Here is an 18358-nt window from a genome sequence, read left to right on the forward strand (position 1 = left end):
TGATTTTGCAAATGTATTCTTTTCTATTCCATACATAAGAAAGGATCAGAGAGAGTTGGCTTCCCACTGAACAGGCAAAAATACTTATTTCCAGTTTTGCCCGCGGGCTGTTAAAACTCCTTCCCTCTATGGTAAAATAGCTTGAAAAGGATATGAACCTTCTGGACATCCGCAGAGCATCGCAATGATCCATTATATCAATGACATCATGCTGATTGGGTAGGGTATGCAAAATATGGTTTAAGTATATCAGAAAAATTAAAGGACAAAGTGTACAAGTGTAGTGGAGATGGGGAAGAGGAGTGTGCAAAAGAGAGATGAATCATTTTCCAAACTGAGAAGTCAATAGATAACCACTAACCAAAACATCAAGCAATAGAAACATGAACAAGGTGTTTAGAAACGTGGAGGGAAATTGCAAAGAATCAGCTAAAAGTTAAAGTGGTTGCCTTTAGGAAATGGGAAGTCTTGTTGGAATCTTTGAATCTTTAAATCACGTGCAAGTGTAACTGGAAAAAAAGCAAAATACTTAAAAATAAAACTGTGAATAAATTTTTTTCTTATTTCATTCCCTAGAAAAGGTCAGAGCCAATAAGCTCACTGGAGTGGAATTATTTTGGGTCAGGGTGACAATTCTTTTGACCCTCACTGTTTTTTAGGTCCGAGTTAAAGGAAGACTAGATATGTGAGCCCTTGGCCTTCATCCAGCATTTTTAGCAACAATCAGACTCTAAACAACTGGTGAAACCATGACCCAATAATTAAATTTTAAAAAAGGGTGGGTAGTATCTCCACATATAGTCTGTTGAAAGGGTAAGATCTATAAACTGCAGGTTCAGGTGGGAGGGTCTTTCATGCCTCTGAACGGAATGTCTTGCCCCACTTCCTTAATGTTTATTAACAATTTAGTAGATGAATGTCCGGTAAGTGGGTGGGTGATGAGGGAGTAGCAGGAAGTCTCATAAACCTGTTTATATTCCATGGGAAGAGAGTCTTGTCTTTCTCATCCCATTAACACTCTGTTGTCCTTTGTATGCTTGATCCATCTTGAGAATACATCTACAATTAAGTTTACAATATTTTTCTTAACTGAATAAAATTTTTTGAGGAAAAAATGAATTCTTACTCTTGAATATCATTCTACACTCATGGGTTTTTTTTTTTTTTTTTTTTTTACTTTTTTTTATTGTGAAAAATAACATATATAAAAAAGCGATACATTTCAAAGCACACCACAATTAGTTATAGAGCAGATTTCAGAATTTGGTATGGGCTACAATTCCACAATTCTAGGTTTTTCCTTCTGGCTGCTCCAAGACACTGGAGACTAAAAGAAATATCAATATAATGATCCAGGAGTCATGCTCATTTGTTAAATCCTATCTTCTCTGTTATAACTCCACCTTCCACTTTGATCTTTTTTTAAGTTGTTTTTTATCGGCATATATATTCACATACAATGTAGTCATCCATTCCTCAAGAAGTCTAAATCCATCTTCTTCACATGGAGACAGTAGAGGCATTCCAAGAGGGCAAGTCTCAGTGCACAAATGTATACCAAGTGTCTACCTGTATCTCTGAACCTTTTGCCAAAGCAAATCCCATGGCAGAATATTTCCACTACTTTACCTTTAGGAAGCAAATCTGACTCTTTGCAAATAATAAAATATCCCCAATTTGTATTCCCAGTTTTATCATACCCGTCAGATCAAAATCATGTTAAAAAAATTAAAGTTCATTTTAAAAGAAATTTTTAATTTGACATTAAATAAGGAATTTTCCATAGTAAAAAATACTCTTATAAATTAGCTTTATCATACATTGTATTACCTTTGAACTTAAACATTTAATTAAAAGTTTCCAAGATTTGGAATTACAAAGTTTACATCAAAAACACAACACAGCCGCCCGACCTCCTCCCCCCCTCTCTTTCTCCGCCGGCCCGCCGCGCGGCGCCCACGCCCCGCAGCAGCCGAGCCGCCTGACCTCCTCCCCCCCCCTCTTTCTCCGCCGGCCCGCCGCGCGGCGCCCACGCCCCGCAGCAGCCAAGCCGCCCGACCTCCTCCCCCCTTCTCTTTCTCCGCCGGCCCGCCGCGCAGCGCCCACGCCCCGCAGCAGCCGAGCCGCCCGACCTCCTCCCCCCCTCTCTTTCTCCGCCGGCCCGCCGCGCGGCGCCCACGCCCCGCAGCAGCCGAGCCGCCCGACCTCCTTCCCCCCCCTCCTCCCCCTCCTGCTCCGGCTGCTCTCCAACCACCACGGTGCCCTCTTCCCCCGCCTTCATCGTGCTCCTCCGCCACCAGCCTCGACAGCCTTGCTGCCCTCACCTTTCCTCCTCCAGAACAGCTACTGGGGGAGTGGAGATAATACAGAGCAGCTCCCGGAGCCACGAGGGAGATCAAAGGGACAGCGTACCCCATCCTGGAACGGCTGACTATCTGGGAGAACCAGCTCCGGTGAGATCACCAAGGGGCACGGGCTTTCCTGGGTGGGACGGCAAGCGACCGGAGTCCCTCCCTTCCACCTTCCCAGGCCAGCTGGTAGAATTGGACAGGCGGTCCCCTTAGGCCACGGCGGCTGGTGCCCCCACCACACGAGGCCCCCCGGAACAACTGAGATAGTTGGGTCGGAAATCCCCAGACTGCGGAGAACAGTGACCGGGGGATCCCTTCCAAACACGTGACTCCCCCGTCGGCTGGGAACAGTGCACTCTCCCGGGCTGCGACAGCTGGCGCCCTCCCGCCACGCTTGGTGCCCCGGGCCGACTAGCTAATTTGGCCGGACGCTCTCCTGTGCTGCGACGGCCGGCGACCCTCCCCGCATTTGGAACCCCAGGCCGGCTGGCATTCTTCCAAGACGCTTAGGCTGCCGAACCTCCCCTACGGCGAGAATTTTCCAGAGTTAAAGGACCTACAGCAACTTTCACTGGTGGAACCCACAGACAAACGTGTGCCACGAGCGCCACCTACTGGGCAGGATAAGAAAAACAGAACCAAGAGATTGCACAGAAAAATCTTTCAACCTGTGGGGTCGAACACCCGGGGAAATCTGACTAAATGCCCAGACGCCAGCAGAAGATAACGGATCACGCTCAGAAAATGGAACATATGGCCCAGTCAAACGAAGAAACCAATAGTTCAAATGAGATACAGGAGCTGAAACAACTAATGCTGAATATACGAACAGAAATGGAAAACCTCTTCAAAAACGAAATCGATAAATTGAGGGAGGACATGAAGAAGACATGGGCTGAACATAAAGAAGAAATAGAAAAACTGAAAAAACAAATCACAGAACTTATGGAAGTGAAAGATAAAGTAGAAAAGATGGAAAAAACAATGGATACCTACAATGACAGATTTAAAGAAATAGAAGATAGAATTAGTGATTTGGAGGATGAAACATCTGAATTCCAAAAAGAAACAGAAACTATCCGGAAAAGAATGGAAAAATTTGAACAAGGTATCAGGGAACTCAAGGACAATGTGAACCGTACAAATATACGTGTAGTGGGTATCCCAGAAGGAGAAGAGAAGGGAAAAGGAGGAGAAAAACTAATGGAAGAAATTATCACTGAAAATTTCCCAACTCTTATGAAAGACCTAAAATTACAGATCCAAGAAGTGCAGCACACCCCAAAGAGATTAGACACAAATAGGCGTTCCCCAAGACACTTACTAGTTAGAATGTCAGAGGTCAAAGAGAAAGAGAGGATCTTGAAGGCAGCGAGAGAAAAACAATCCGTCACATACAAGGGAAACCCAATAAGACTATGTGTAGATTTCTCAGCAGAAACCATGGAAGCTAGAAGACAGTGGGATGATATATTTAAGTTACTAAAAGAGAAAAACTGCCAGCCAAGACTCCTATATCCAGCAAAATTGTCCTTCAAAAATGAGGGAGAAATTAAAACATTCTCAGACAAAAAGTCACTAAGAGAATTTGTGACCAAGAGACCAGCTCTGCAAGAAATACTAAAGGAAGCACTAGAGTCAGATACAAAAAGACAGAAGAGAGAGACATGGAGAAAAGTGTAGAAAGAAGGAAAGTCAGATATGATATATATAATACAAAAGGCAAAATGGTAGAGGAAAATATTATCCAAACAGTAATAACTCTAAATGTCAATGGACTGAATTCCCCAATTAAAAGACATAGACTGGCAGAATGGATTAAAAAACAGGATCTTTCTATATGCTGTCTACAGGAAACACATCTTAGACCCAAAGATAAATATAGGTTGAAAGTGAAAGGTTGGGAAAAGATATTTGTGCAAACAACAACCAGAAAAGAGCAGGAGTGGCTATACTAATATCCAACAAATTAGACTTCAAATGTAAAACAGTTAAAAGAGACAAAGAAGGACACTATATACTAATAAAAGGAACAATTAAACAAGAAGACATAACAATCATAAATATTTACGCACCGAACCAGAATGCCCCAAAATACGTGAGGAATACACTGCAAACACTGAAAAGGGAAATAGACACATATACCATAATAGTTGGAGACTTCAATTCACCACTCTCATCAATGGACAGAACATCTACACAGAGGATCAATAAAGAAATAGAGAACCTGAATATTACTATAAATGAACTTGACTTAACAGACATTTATAGGACATTACATCCCACAACAGCAGGATACACCTTTTTTTCAAGTGCTCATGGATCATTCTCAAAGATAGACCATATGCTGGGTCACAAAGCAAGTCTTAACAAATTTAAAAAGATTGAAATCATACACAACACTTTCTCGGATCATAAAGGAATGAAGTTGGAAATCAATAATAGGCAGAGTGCCAGAAAATTCACAAATACGTGGAGGCTCAACAACACACTCTTAAACAACAAGTGGGTCAAAGAAGAAATTGCAAGAGAAATTAGTAAATACCTAGAGGCAAATGAAAATGAAGACACAACATATCAAAACTTATGGGACGCAGCGAAGGCAGTGCTAAGAGGGAAATTTATTGCCCTAAATGCCTTTATCAGAAAAGAAAAAAAGGCAAAAATGCAGGAATTAACTGTCCACTTGGAAGAACTGGAGAAAGAACAGCAAACTAATCCCAAAGCAAGCAAAAGGAAAGAAATAACAAAGATTAGAGCAGAAATAAATGAAATTGAAAACATGAAAACAATAGAGAAAATCAATAAGACCAGAAGTTGGTTCTATGAGAAAATCAACAAGATTGATGGGCCCTTAGCAAGATTGACAAAAAGAAGAAGAGAGAGGATGCAAATAAATAAGATTAGAAATGAAAGAGGAGACATAACTACTGACCTCACAGAAATAAAGGAGGTAATAACAGGATACTATGAACAACTTTACGCTAATAAATACAACAATTTAGAAGAAATGGACAGGTTCCTGGAAAGACATGAACAACCAACTTTGACTCAAGAAGAAATAGACGACCTCAACAAACCAATCACAAGTAAAGAGATTGAATTAGTTATTCAAAAGCTCCCTAAAAAGAAAAGTCCAGGACCAGACGGCTTCACATGTGAATTCTATCAAACATTCCAGAAAGAATTAGTACTTACTCTCCTCAAACTCTTCAACATAATCGAAGTGGAGGGAAAACTACCTAATTCATTCTATGAAGCCAACATCACCCTCATACCAAAACCAGGCAAAGATATTACAAAAAAAGAAAACTACAGACCAATCTCTCTAATGAATACAGATGCAAAAATCCTCAATAAAATTCTAGCAAATCGTATCCAACAACACATTAAAAGAATTATACATCATGACCAAGTAGGATTCATCCCAGGTATGCAAGGATGGTTCAACATAAGAAAATCAATTAATGTAATACACCATATCAACAAATCAAAGCAGAAAAATCACATGATCATCTCAATTGATGCAGAGAAGGCATTTGACAAGATTCAACATCCTTTCCTGCTGAAAACACTTCAAAAGATAGGAATACAAGGGAACTTCCTTAAAATGATAGAGGGAATATATGAAAAACCCACAGCTAATATCATCCTCAATGGGGAAAAATTGAAAACTTTCCCCCTAAGATCAGGAACAAGACAAGGATGTCCACTATCACCACTATTATTCAACATTGTATTGGAAGTTCTAGCCAGAGCAATTAGGCAAGAAAAAGAAATACAAGGCATCAAAATTGGAAAGGAAGAAGTAAAACTATCACTGTTTGCAGACGATATGATACTATATGTAGAAAACCCAGAAAAATCCACAACAAAATTACTAGAGCTAATAAATGAGTACAGCAAAGTAGCAGGCTACAAGATCAACATTCAAAAATCTGTAGCTTTTCTATACACTAGTAATGAACAAGCTGAGGGGGAAATCAAGAAACGAATCCCATTTACAATCACAACTAAAAGAATAAAATACCTAGGAATAAATTTAACCAAAGAGACAAAAAACCTATATAAAGAAAACTACAAAAAACTGTTAAAAGAAATCACAGAAGACCTAAATAGATGGAAGGGCATACCGTGTTCATGGATTGGAAGACTAAATATAGTTAAGATGTCAATCCTACCTAAATTGATTTACAGGTTCAATGCAATACCAATCAAAATCCCAACAACTTATTTTTCAGAAATAGAAAAACCAATAAGCAAATTTATCTGGAAGGGCAGGGTACCCCGAATTGCTAAAAACATCTTGAGGAAAAAAAACGAAGCTGGAGGTCTCGCGCTGCCTGACTTTAAGGCATATTATGAAGCCACAGTGGTCAAAACAGCATGGTATTGGCATAAAGATAGATATATCGACCAATGGAATCGAATAGAGTGCTCAGATATAGACCCTCTCATCTATGGACATTTGATCTTTGATAAGGCAGTCAAGCCAACTCACCTGGGACAGAACAGTCTCTTCAATAAATGGTGCCTAGAGAACTGGATATCCATATGCAAAAGAATGAAAGAAGACCCATCTCTCACACCCTATACAAAAGTTAACTCAAAATGGATCAAAGATCTAAACATTAGGTCTAAGACCATAAAACAGTTAGAGGAAAATGTTGGGAGATATCTTATGGATCTTACAACTGGAGGTGGTTTTATGGACCTTAAACCTAAAGCAAGAACACTGAAGAAGGAAATAAATAAATGGGAGCTCCTCAAAATTAAACACTTTTGTGCATCAGAGAACTTCATCAAGAAAGTAGAAAGACAGCCTACACAATGGGAGACAATATTTGGAAATGACATATCAGATAAAGGTCTAATATCCAGAATTTATAAAGAGATTATTCAACTCAACAACAAAAAGACAGCCAACCCAATTACAAAATGGGAAAAAGACTTAAACAGACACCTACCAGAAGAAGAAATACGGATGGCCAAGAGGCACATGAAGAGATGCTCAATGTCCCTGGCCATTAGAGAAATGCAAATCAAAACCACAATGAGATATCATCTCACACCCACCAGAATGGCCATTATCAACAAAACAGAAATGACAAGTGCTGGAGAGGATGCGGAGAAAGAGGCACACTTATTCACTGTTGGTGGGAATGTCAAAGGGTGCAACCACTGTGGAAGGCGGTTTGGCGGTTCCTCAAAAAGCTGAATATAGAATTGCCATACGACCCAGCAATACCATTGCTAGGTATCTACTCAAAGGACTTAAGGGCAAAGACACAAACGGACATTTGCACACCAATGTTTATAGCAGCGTTATTTACAATTGCAAAGAGATGGAAACAGCCAAAATCTCCATCAACAGAAGAGTGGCTAAACAAACTGTGGTATATACATACGATGGAATATTATGCAGCTTTAAGACAAGATAAACTTATGAACCATGTAATAACATGGATGGACCTAGAGAATATTATGCTGAGTGAATCCAGCCAAAAACTAAAGGACAAATACTGTATGGTCCCACTGATGTGAACGGACATTCGAGAATAAACTTGAAATATGTCATTGGTAACAGAGTTCAGCAGGAGTTAGAAACAGGGTAAGACAATGGGTAATTGAAGCTGAAGGGATACAGACTGTGCAACAGGACTAGATACAAAAACTCAAAAATGGACAGCACAATAATACCTAATTGTAAAGTAATCATGTTAAAATATTGAATGAAGCTGCATCTGAGCTATAGGGTTTTTTTTGTTTTTGTTTGCTTGTTGGTTTGTTTGTTGTTGTTGTTTTTTACTATTACTACTACTTTTATTTCTTTTCTTTATATTAACATTTTATATCTTTTTCTGTTGTGTTGCTAGTTCCTCTAAACCGATGCAAGTGTACTAAGAAACAATGATCATGCATCTATGTGATGATGTTAAGAATTACTGAGTGCATATGTAGAATGGTATGATTTCTAAATGTTGTGTTAATTTCTTTTTTTTTTTTCTTTCCGTTAATAAAAAAAAAAAAAAAAAACACAACACAGAGGAACTTACATATGATTTTTTTTCCTCCAGAAAAAGAGAAAGGGATGAATAGTTCCCTTATTCTCAGTGCAAAAACCATGGTCTTTGGAATCAGGATTCAAGTGATGCCTTTTTTCTTCACTTAAGAACTAGGCATGAAGGAATTGTGTATGTTACCATATGTGTAGGCATGTATATGTGTGTGCACAATCATAAGTGTATTATTATTATACCATAATAAGAATTTTTTGCTATATGCTGTCTTTTTTTTTTTTGAGGGGGGGAACATGGGAGTTAAATCATTTTCCTCTGTAAGATTATTCCAAAAAACAAAATAATTAGATAAAACAATTCCTAGTAACACCTTATCTTTTAAGAATTTATCAAAATAGTGTGATTGTGAAAACCTTGTTTCTGATGCTTCTTTTATCTACTTTATGGACAGATGAGTAAAACATATGCGTTAAAAATAAATAAATAATAGGGGAAACAAATGTTAGAATTAATTTAGTAAATTGAAATGCTAATGATCAATGAAAGGAAGGGGTAAGGGGTCTGGAATATGTTCTAGTTTGCTAGCTGCCGGAATGCAATATACCAGAAACAGAATGGCTTTTTAAAAGGGGAATTTAATAAGTTGCTAGTTTACAGTTCCAAGGCAGAGAAAATGTTGCAGTTAAAACAAGTCTATTGAAATGTCCAATCAAAAGCATCCATCCAGGGAAAGATACCTTGGTTCAAGAAGGCCAATGAAGTTCAGGGTTTCTATCTCAAGTGAGAAGGCACATGGTGAACAGTCAGGGCTTCTCTCTCATCTGGAAGGGCACATGGTGAGCACAGCATCATATGCTAGCTTTCTCTCCTGCCTTGGGTTTCATGAAACTCCCCGGGAGGCATTTTCCTTCTTCATCTCCGAAGGTTGCTGACCCGTGGACTCTCTGCTTAGTGGTGCTCTCTCCGAATCTCCTTCATTCTCCAAAATGTTTCCTCTTTCATAGAGCTCCAGAAACTAATCAAGACCCACCCAAATGGGTGGGGACATGTTGTCACCTAATCCAGTTTAACAACCACTCTTGATTAAATCACATCTCCAGGGAGATGATCTGATTACAGTTTCAAACATACAGTATTGAATAGGGATTATTCTACCTTTATGAAATGGATTTTGATTAAAACATGGCTTTTCTAGGGGACATACATCCTTTCAAACCAGCACAGTATGTATGTATTTTTTTCTGTTTTCTTTTTATTTCTCTTTCTGAATTGATACAAATGTTCTAAGAAATTATCATGATGAATATACAACTACGTGATGAGAAAAAAAGAATTTTCATATTGTATGTTGATTGGTTTTATTAATAAAAATTTTTTAAAAAGAGGAACTCAAACAGTTGGTGGATATAAAAGTTGATACAGCTACTTTAGAGATAACTTGGCATTATCTAATAAAGTTGAAGATGGGCACACCCTTTCTGCATTCAGCCTTTCTCAAATGGGGAACAGTCTCAACATGAGAAAAGTAAGCCCTACAGAAAATGATTCAAGTGACTATTTTCTCAGTTCTTCCAAGGATGGTACATAGCTAAAATCAGTGGCCTGCTGGCAGATGTTTCACAACAGGCTGGAAGGCTGGAGTGGAAGGGAAGCCCTTATTTATAGCTTTTGCCAATTTCTGTAGTTTAAAATCTCCACCATAGCTGGTTTAAGCCTCCCAAATGAACTCAGATTTGGAAAAAGATGCCCACAACCTCTTAGGAGCAGATTATCAGTCTTTAACTCCAGCCTTGACTTGAACCATTCTAACTGCATAGGACACATTACATACAATGACAGTTTTAGAGCATTGGGACTAAATTCTCTCTGGGAATTATGGATTAGAAGGGTTAAATCTAGAATCTGGAGAAACTCTTGTTTTTATCCCCATGAAGACATAAAGGGATGTTTACAGCAGCATTATTTGTAGCAATAAAATTGTGGTATGTTAATCATAAAACATTGATTAACATTAAAATGTTAAGATGAGAATGAATTAATGTATTTGACTATGTGGTTAAAAAGAACTAATGCTAGAAATATCAACATGCTTAAATCTCAAAAACATAATGTTGACTTTTAAAAAGCAAGTTGCAAAACATTACTACATACTGATTACAATTATTGAATAAAAGTATATTAGAGATAAAAAACAAATTCATAGTCTTGGCCAAGATGGCAGCTCGGCGAGGTGTGGGATTTAGTAAATGCTCCAGAGCAGCTAATAAATAGCCAGGAACACTGCGGAACAGCTGCTGTGCTGGGGCCGTATCAGTGACCAGACACACAGAGTACACCAGTTTGGACCAGAACTGTGAGTCCCCCAAGCCACAGCAGCCAGCGCCCCTCCCCCACAGGTTGCTTCCCAGAGGGGAAAGGAAAGAGAGTTTACCAGCAGCAGGGGCTGAGAGCAACCAAACTCCAATTGTGGAATTAATTAACAAATTCTGATTACTAAAAATAAGCCCCCAGCTCAGCTGAACCTGAGTAAAAGCGCAGGTCGCTGGTTTTTGCCCCAGCGCAGAAGGGACAGTGCTAATGGAAAAAAAATAAAAGGTTTTTTTGGACTCGAAAAGGTCTGGGCCCTGAAGGAAAGAAGGGGGCACATAAGACCTGGAGATACACAGAGCAACGTACCAACTTAAGCTCTTGATTGGCAAATCCAAGGAACTGGGGTCCTGTTTTGAAAAGAACTTTTCTCTTCCATTTTGGTGACTGTGTTTCTATGGCTTGACTGCTCTTTGGATACAGCTGCAAGGCTTCTCTGGCTCCACTGCCCCAGGCATAGGCAGAATTGAGCTCATTGAAGTGTTTGTCTGAAGCCTGTGCCTTCCCCAGGAGAGGGGTGGGGTCCAGCCCAGGTGGAATCCCTCCCCCAAGGAGTTCAGACCCCAGGGTCTGGAAAAGTGAAGCAATTAAAACCAGACTACAACCTCTCCTCTGTCTTCACCACACCCCCAGTAGGGAGACTCTGCTGAAGTTAAACGTATCACATCACCTTATGCTGGTGGGACCTGGAGAACTGGATATGCACATGCAAAAGAATCAAAGAGGACCCATATCTCACACCCTATACAAAAATTAACTCAAAATGGATCAAAGACCTAAACATTAGGTATGAGACTATAAAACTGTTAGAAGAAAATGTAGAGAAATATCTTTATAAATCTTATAAGAGGAGGCAGTTTCCTAGACCTTACAACCAATGTATGAGCATTGAAGAAAGAAAGAAATGGGAACTCCTCAAAATTAAACATTTTTGTGCATCAAAGAACTTCATCAAGAAAGTAAAAAGACAGCCTACACAATGGGAGACAGTATTTGGAAACAATATATCAGATAAAGGTCTAGTATCCAGAATATATAAACAGACTCTTCAACTCAACAACAAAAAGACAGACAACCCAATTACAAAATGAGCAAAAGACTTGAACAGACACTTCTCAGAAGAGGAAATACAAATGGCCAAAAGGCACATGAAAAGATGCTCAACTTCCCTGGGTATTAGAGAAATGCAAATCAAAACCACGATGAGATATCATCTCACACCCACCAGAATGGCCATTATCAATAAAACAGACAAGTGTTGGAGAGAATGTGGAGAAAGAGGCACACTTATCCACTGTTGGTGGGAATGTCAAATGGTACAACCACTGTGGAAAGCAGTTTGGTGGTTCCTCAAAAAGCTAAATATAGAATTGCCATATGACCCGGCAATACCATCGCTAGGTATCTACTCAGAGGATGTGCTGGTTTGAAAGGAAGTGTGCCCCCTAAGAAAAGCCATGTTTTAATATAAGTCCCATTTCATAAAGGTAGAATAATCTCTATTCAGTACTCCCGGGGAGCTTCATGAAATAGGAAGCCAGGAGAGAAAGCTAGCAGATGACACTGTATTCGCCATGTGCCCTTCCAGCTGAGAGAGAAGCCCTGACTGTGTTCGCCATGTGCCGTCTCACTTGAGAGAGATACCCTGAACTTCATTGGCCTTCTAGAACCAAGGTATCTTTCCCTGGATGGATGCTTTTGACTGGACATTTCTATAGACTTGTTTTAATTGGACATTTTCTCGGCCTTAGAACTGTAAACTAGCAACTCATTAAACTGCCCTTTTTAAAAGCCATTCTGTTTCTGGTATATTGCATTCCGGCAGCTAGCAAACTAGAACAGAGGACATGAGGGCAAGGACACAAATGGACATTTGCACACCAATGTTTATAACAGCATTATTTACATTTGCAAAGATATGGAAACAGCAAAATTGTCCATCAACAGACAAGTGGCTTAACAAGCTGTGGTATATACAGATGGTGCAAGATTATGCAGCTGTAAGACAGAATAAAGTTATGAAGTATGTAACAACATGGATGAACCTTAAGGACATTATGCTGAGTGAGATTAGCCAGAAACAAAAAGACAAATACTGTATGGTCTCACTGATATGAACTAACATTAATGAATGAACTTGGAGAATTTCAATTAAGAACAGAGGTCATCAGGAGATAGAAATAGGATAGTATTGGGTAATTGGAACTGAAGAGATACAGATTGTGCAATGCAACTGATTATAAAAATTCAGAAATGGATAGCACAGTACTACCTACCTGTAATACAATAATGTTAGAACACTGAATGAAGCTGAATGTAAGAAGGATAGAGGGAGGCCTACTTAAAATTAGGTGTAAGAGTCACCCCCAAGAGAACCTCTTCTGTTGCTCAGATGTGATCTTGCTCTCTCAGCCAACACAACAAGTAAACTCACTGCCCTCCCCATCACAACATAGGGCATGACTCCCAGCGGTGTGGACCTTCCTGTCAATTTGGAACAGAAATTCAAGAATGAGCTGGGACTCAACACTAAGGGATTGAGTAAGCCTTCTCCACTGAAAGGGGGAAGACAGAAATGAGTCAAAATGAAGTGTCAATGGCTGAGAGATTCCAAACCAAGTCGAGAGTGTGTCCTGAAGGTTATTCTTATGCATTAAATAGATATCACCTTTTTAGTTAAGGCATAAAGGAGAGGCTGGAGGGAACTGCCTGAAAATGGAGAGCTGTGTTCCAGTAGCCATGTTTCTTGAAGATGATTGTATAATGATATAGCTTTCACAGTGTGACTGTGTGATTGTGAAAACCTTGTATCTGATGCTTCTTTTATCTACCTTATGGACAGATGTCATGGTCAGGTTCATGTGCCAACTTGGCCAAATGGTGGTACCTGTTTGTCTGGTTGGGCAAGTGCTAGCCTGTCTGTTGCAATGAGGACATTTCATAGAATCATGATCACGTTAGTTGCATCCACAGCTGATTCCATTTGTAATCAGCCAACGGGAATGTCTTCTGCAATGAGTGATGTTTAATCTGATCACTGGAAGCATTTTAAGGAGGATTCAGAAGAGACAGGCTCTCTTCCTGCTTCAGCTGGTGAGCCTTTCCTGTGGAATTCGTCCACACCCTCCATTGGAATCATCGGCTTCACAGCCTGCCCTGCGAATTTTGGACACTGTGTTCCCACAGTCACGTGAGACACTTTTATAAATTTTATATTTGCGAGTGTTCCCTGTTGATTCTGTTTCTCTAGAGAACCTCCAGTTTCTCCCTATGGAAATGAAAACCTGCATCCTGTGAATATCCTCCTTTGCATATTTGCACCAGGTTACTTGTTTTGAGATTCATACGTCCACGGTTAGAAGAGAATTTTTTGCACCTTAATATTGTTTAAGCTGATGAGTGTACTTGCCAAGTTGACAAGGGGTGGACATGTGGTAGTTAAATTCAGGTGTCAACTTGGCTAGATGAAGGCTTAGTTCTATTGCTATGGACATGAGCCAATGGCATGTGAACCTCATCTGTTGTTGATTACATCTGCAGTCGGCTAGGAGGTGTGCCTGCTACAATGGATGATGTTTGATTTAATTGGCTGGTGCTCAAATGAGAGCTACTCAATGTAGCACAGCCCAAGCAGCTCAGCATACCTCATCTCAGCACTCGCAGCTCAGCCCAGGCCTTTGGAGATGCAGAAAGAAATCACCTTGGGGAAAGTTGTTGGAACCCAGAGGCCTGGAGAAGAGGCCAGCAGAGATCACTCTGTGCCTTCCTACGTAAGAAAGACCCTCAGTTGAAAGTTAGTTGCCTTTCCTCTGAAGAACTAATAAAATAAATCCCCTTTTATTAAATGCCAACCCATGTCTGGTGTGTTGCATTCTGGTAGCTAGCAAACTAGAACGGACTGTGTGATTGTGAAAACCTTGTGTCTGATGCTTCTTTTATCTAACTTATGGACAGATGAGTAAAACATATTGATTAAAAATAAATAATAATAGGGGGAACAAATGTCAAAATAAATTTAGTAGATTGAAATGCTAGTGATCAATGAATGGGAGGGGTAAGGGGTATGGTATGTATGATTTTTTTTATGTTTTCTTTTTCTAAATTGATGTAAATGTTCTAAGAAATGAGCATGATGATGAATATACAACTATGTGATGAAAAAAGAATGTTCATGCTGTATGTTGATTGGTTTTATTAATAAAAATGAAAAATAAAAAACAAATTCATAAAAAAATTCAGATGCATGATTATCTCTGGGAAAAGGAAGAGAGTAATGGAATTAGGGAAAGGTGCACAGGTGGTTTCCATTGTTTCCATGTTTAATTTGTTGGTTTTCAAAACATTAAAAGCAAATAAAACGTTGTATTAAACAATCTTTAAAAAAGATTTATCAAAATAACAATAAAAGAATGTTTTTAGGTTTGTACATAAAGCATGCTTATTCATATTTATTCTTTCAAATACATTTTGAAATAATTTATATTTACACCTTTTGCCAGTGGAAGATTTATGTTTTGAATTAGAAGTTTTATTTGGCTACTTGGAAGGAAACTTTTCTAAAAAATCAATTTTGAGGTCTTGAGATCTCAAATGTTCTTTACAGAACATGTGCACATTACACAGCTTTAAGATCATGCTCTTTCTCAGCTTGATTGTTTTAAAGCAAACAACAATTAATTAACCTTAGTTACTCTTGGCTTAATTTTTTTTTAATTTCCCCCTCATTTTGAATTTTAAATCCACAATCATTTCTGCCATCTCTTGATCACCCTCCTGTCTTTTTGTCAGTTGGGGATATAAGGAACAGGTTGTGCTGGCTACCCAGCTTTCCTGAAGAACCTTGGGAGTCTTGAAGATTCAACTGAGATGTCTATAAGTACTTCGTTGTTTCCTCATACATTAAAAAGTCCACTCCATTTGACTTTCTTGAAGTGTCCTGCTCCCTTTAACTTCAAATACATCCCTAAGACAGCAACAACTTGTCCCAAATTGTCCCTAGTATACCAATTCCGATATTTATGAATTGACAAGGTTTATGTATACATTTAAAATGTTAATATCCTTGAACGACCTTATACATCTGAAATCTCACAAGAGAATTGTGATACTCTGGGACTACTCATTCTTGGTTTACCTAGGGAATTTCCTCAATTCACCTAGGGGACAAACACAATCAAGTTCAGTCTATTCTTACCTCAAAGTGTTTTTTTAGTTTAAGGACCAGACTTTCCAAATGCTCATCCCTAAAGGCCCTTTAGAGTAAGGCAGTTACTACTGTCTAGCAGGTATGCCCTGGTGAGAATTCAGAAATGTTCCCTGTGAGTCCACATTTTTGTACCTCTTGCCTTGGTGTCTTTACATCCTCAGAAGTGCTTACACCTGAACTCTTATAGAGAGACCTGCTCATTGATATTACATTTTCCTTAAGTCTAAATACTATTTTTATGCTTTTCTTCACTAAGAATTAGTCTAGCAAAAGGCATCATTCTGGACCAGAGTTAGTCAGGCAGGCTGGTCCTCATGAAAGGACCCAGCAGTGATTTCAAAGAGCCCATGGTCTTCAGTGCCAATGCTTGATATTCCATCCAGTTTGTTGAACAAAGTAACTCTTAAGTCAAGGGACCACAAATTGTTGAGGTAAATCAGGCTTCATACCTCTTAATTAAGATCTGATAGGCAGTATTCTATTTGGCTAACATTTCAACAGTTGCTGGGGGTAAACAGAAAAGATTAGCACTGAGAACATCTCATTCTTAGAGAAGAGACAATTTTTATAGTGAAAAGTCACATAAAATGTATAGTTTTGATATGTTTGCATTTCAGTCTTTTACATAAAGCTTGGGATCATCTGATAAAAGCTCCACAAGCATTGTCAACAAACAGCCACATTTATTAGAAAGCCCTCATGCTCTTTGTACAGGCCTTTTTTAAACAGACCTAGTATAAGTCTAGTTAACACAACTGTATCTTGAATATTCTTGAAAAAGCAGATTTTCTTTTATGGAAAAGGAATATGGAGAACAACAGAAGTTTCAGAATTTTTCCAGAAATTGCCCACAACAGATTTATACCCACTATAGTAACTTTGGTTATTGCCCTGGACTTCTTCCTCTTCCTTACCCATTTAATTAACTCTCCAAATATTTTTTATTCATTATAAACTATTTGAAAGATAATGAAAGAATGTAGGAAACATTTATGTAAATTGTGAAGCATAATAATAAGCACACACAGAGCACCAACCAACTTAAAAATTGAGTATCGTTAATAGCACTGAAGCCCCTCATGAGACCTCTATCCTCTTCATCCCCCACCTTTATTTAGTGCATAACTACTAAACTATTATTTTGAATGTAGTTTTTTTCATTCTCTTCTTTATAATTCCACCAAATATATATTGTCACTTGAGATAAACAATTGTGCTGTTATGTTTGTTTTTTGTTTTTTGTTTTTTTCATAAGAATATTTTTTATTGTATATTAAATATCATGTCATTTTTTCACTGTTACAAATACGTAGATGAATGATGATACATAATTTATGTTTTATGTTTTGCAGGTATGATGTATTTACACATGCAGTTAATACCAATGTCATGCTACATTTCCTTAGGAGATGCCCATCAAAAACAAAATGTGAGCAAAATGTGAGCAGCTTATCTACGGTAGAAAAATACTTCTGGAAGGTGGAATATATACTTACTTGCACCCTGCACATTCAGTATTAACAATATTAGACTTAACTTAGGTTCCTGGGTCATGTTCCCTTTTCTTTTTTAATAATTCAAATAATTTGACCAACACAATTATATCAGAAAAAGATTTTTCTTTCTTATCTCCCCCCACCCAGTTTTGGTACGTAAGAAAGAACATAAATATGCCAGGAGCCAGTAGCTGATAGTAAGGGGCCACAATCTCAAAACAGAAATGGTATTTAACAGTGATACCATTTAAAAAGCAAAATATTAGAAAAATACTTGGAAGCTGAGCATAAATCAAAGTTCAGTACAATGATTTTTCTGGGTATTGGATGTCTTACGGCATCACCTACACCGCCAAGAAACGAGACACTGCTTTGAGAAGATAAAGTTAATGCTAAAATTATTTCAGTTGGAATTCTAGATGCTAAAAGACCATTTATTTTAAGTATTTTATTTTCATAACATAAATAATCTGTACATATCCTGTGTAGTTATAGATTTTCAACTTTTGCTATATTTTTACAAATGCTTAAATTTAAAATTTTACATTCATAAAAAATTATATATTTATTGAGCCATAAAGTTGCAATGAGGCACAATAAATAAAATAGACTATTTGTCCAATTATATTTTGGCTCAAAGTTAACCATGAAATTAAAACTACTTAGACATAATTATCTAGGAAGGTAAAGGGTGTAGAATAAAACTCCACCCCCTCCGACTTCCCCCCCCAAATATGGCAGCTTGGAGTGTGGGGAAAATATCAGCCAAATAAACAATTCAAACCTACAATATTAAGTTACATATTATTTAAATACAGTGTTTTTTTTTAAATAAAACAAAAAGAACATGCATGTTATGGCAGATGTGAAGGCTTGAAAGAGTTAACACTATGCTCATGCTAAAGTGGCTACTGCTGA

Source organism: Tamandua tetradactyla, chromosome 2 (assembly GCF_023851605.1).
Source record: "Tamandua tetradactyla isolate mTamTet1 chromosome 2, mTamTet1.pri, whole genome shotgun sequence".
In the NCBI taxonomy this organism is placed as follows: Eukaryota; Metazoa; Chordata; class Mammalia; order Pilosa; family Myrmecophagidae; genus Tamandua; species Tamandua tetradactyla.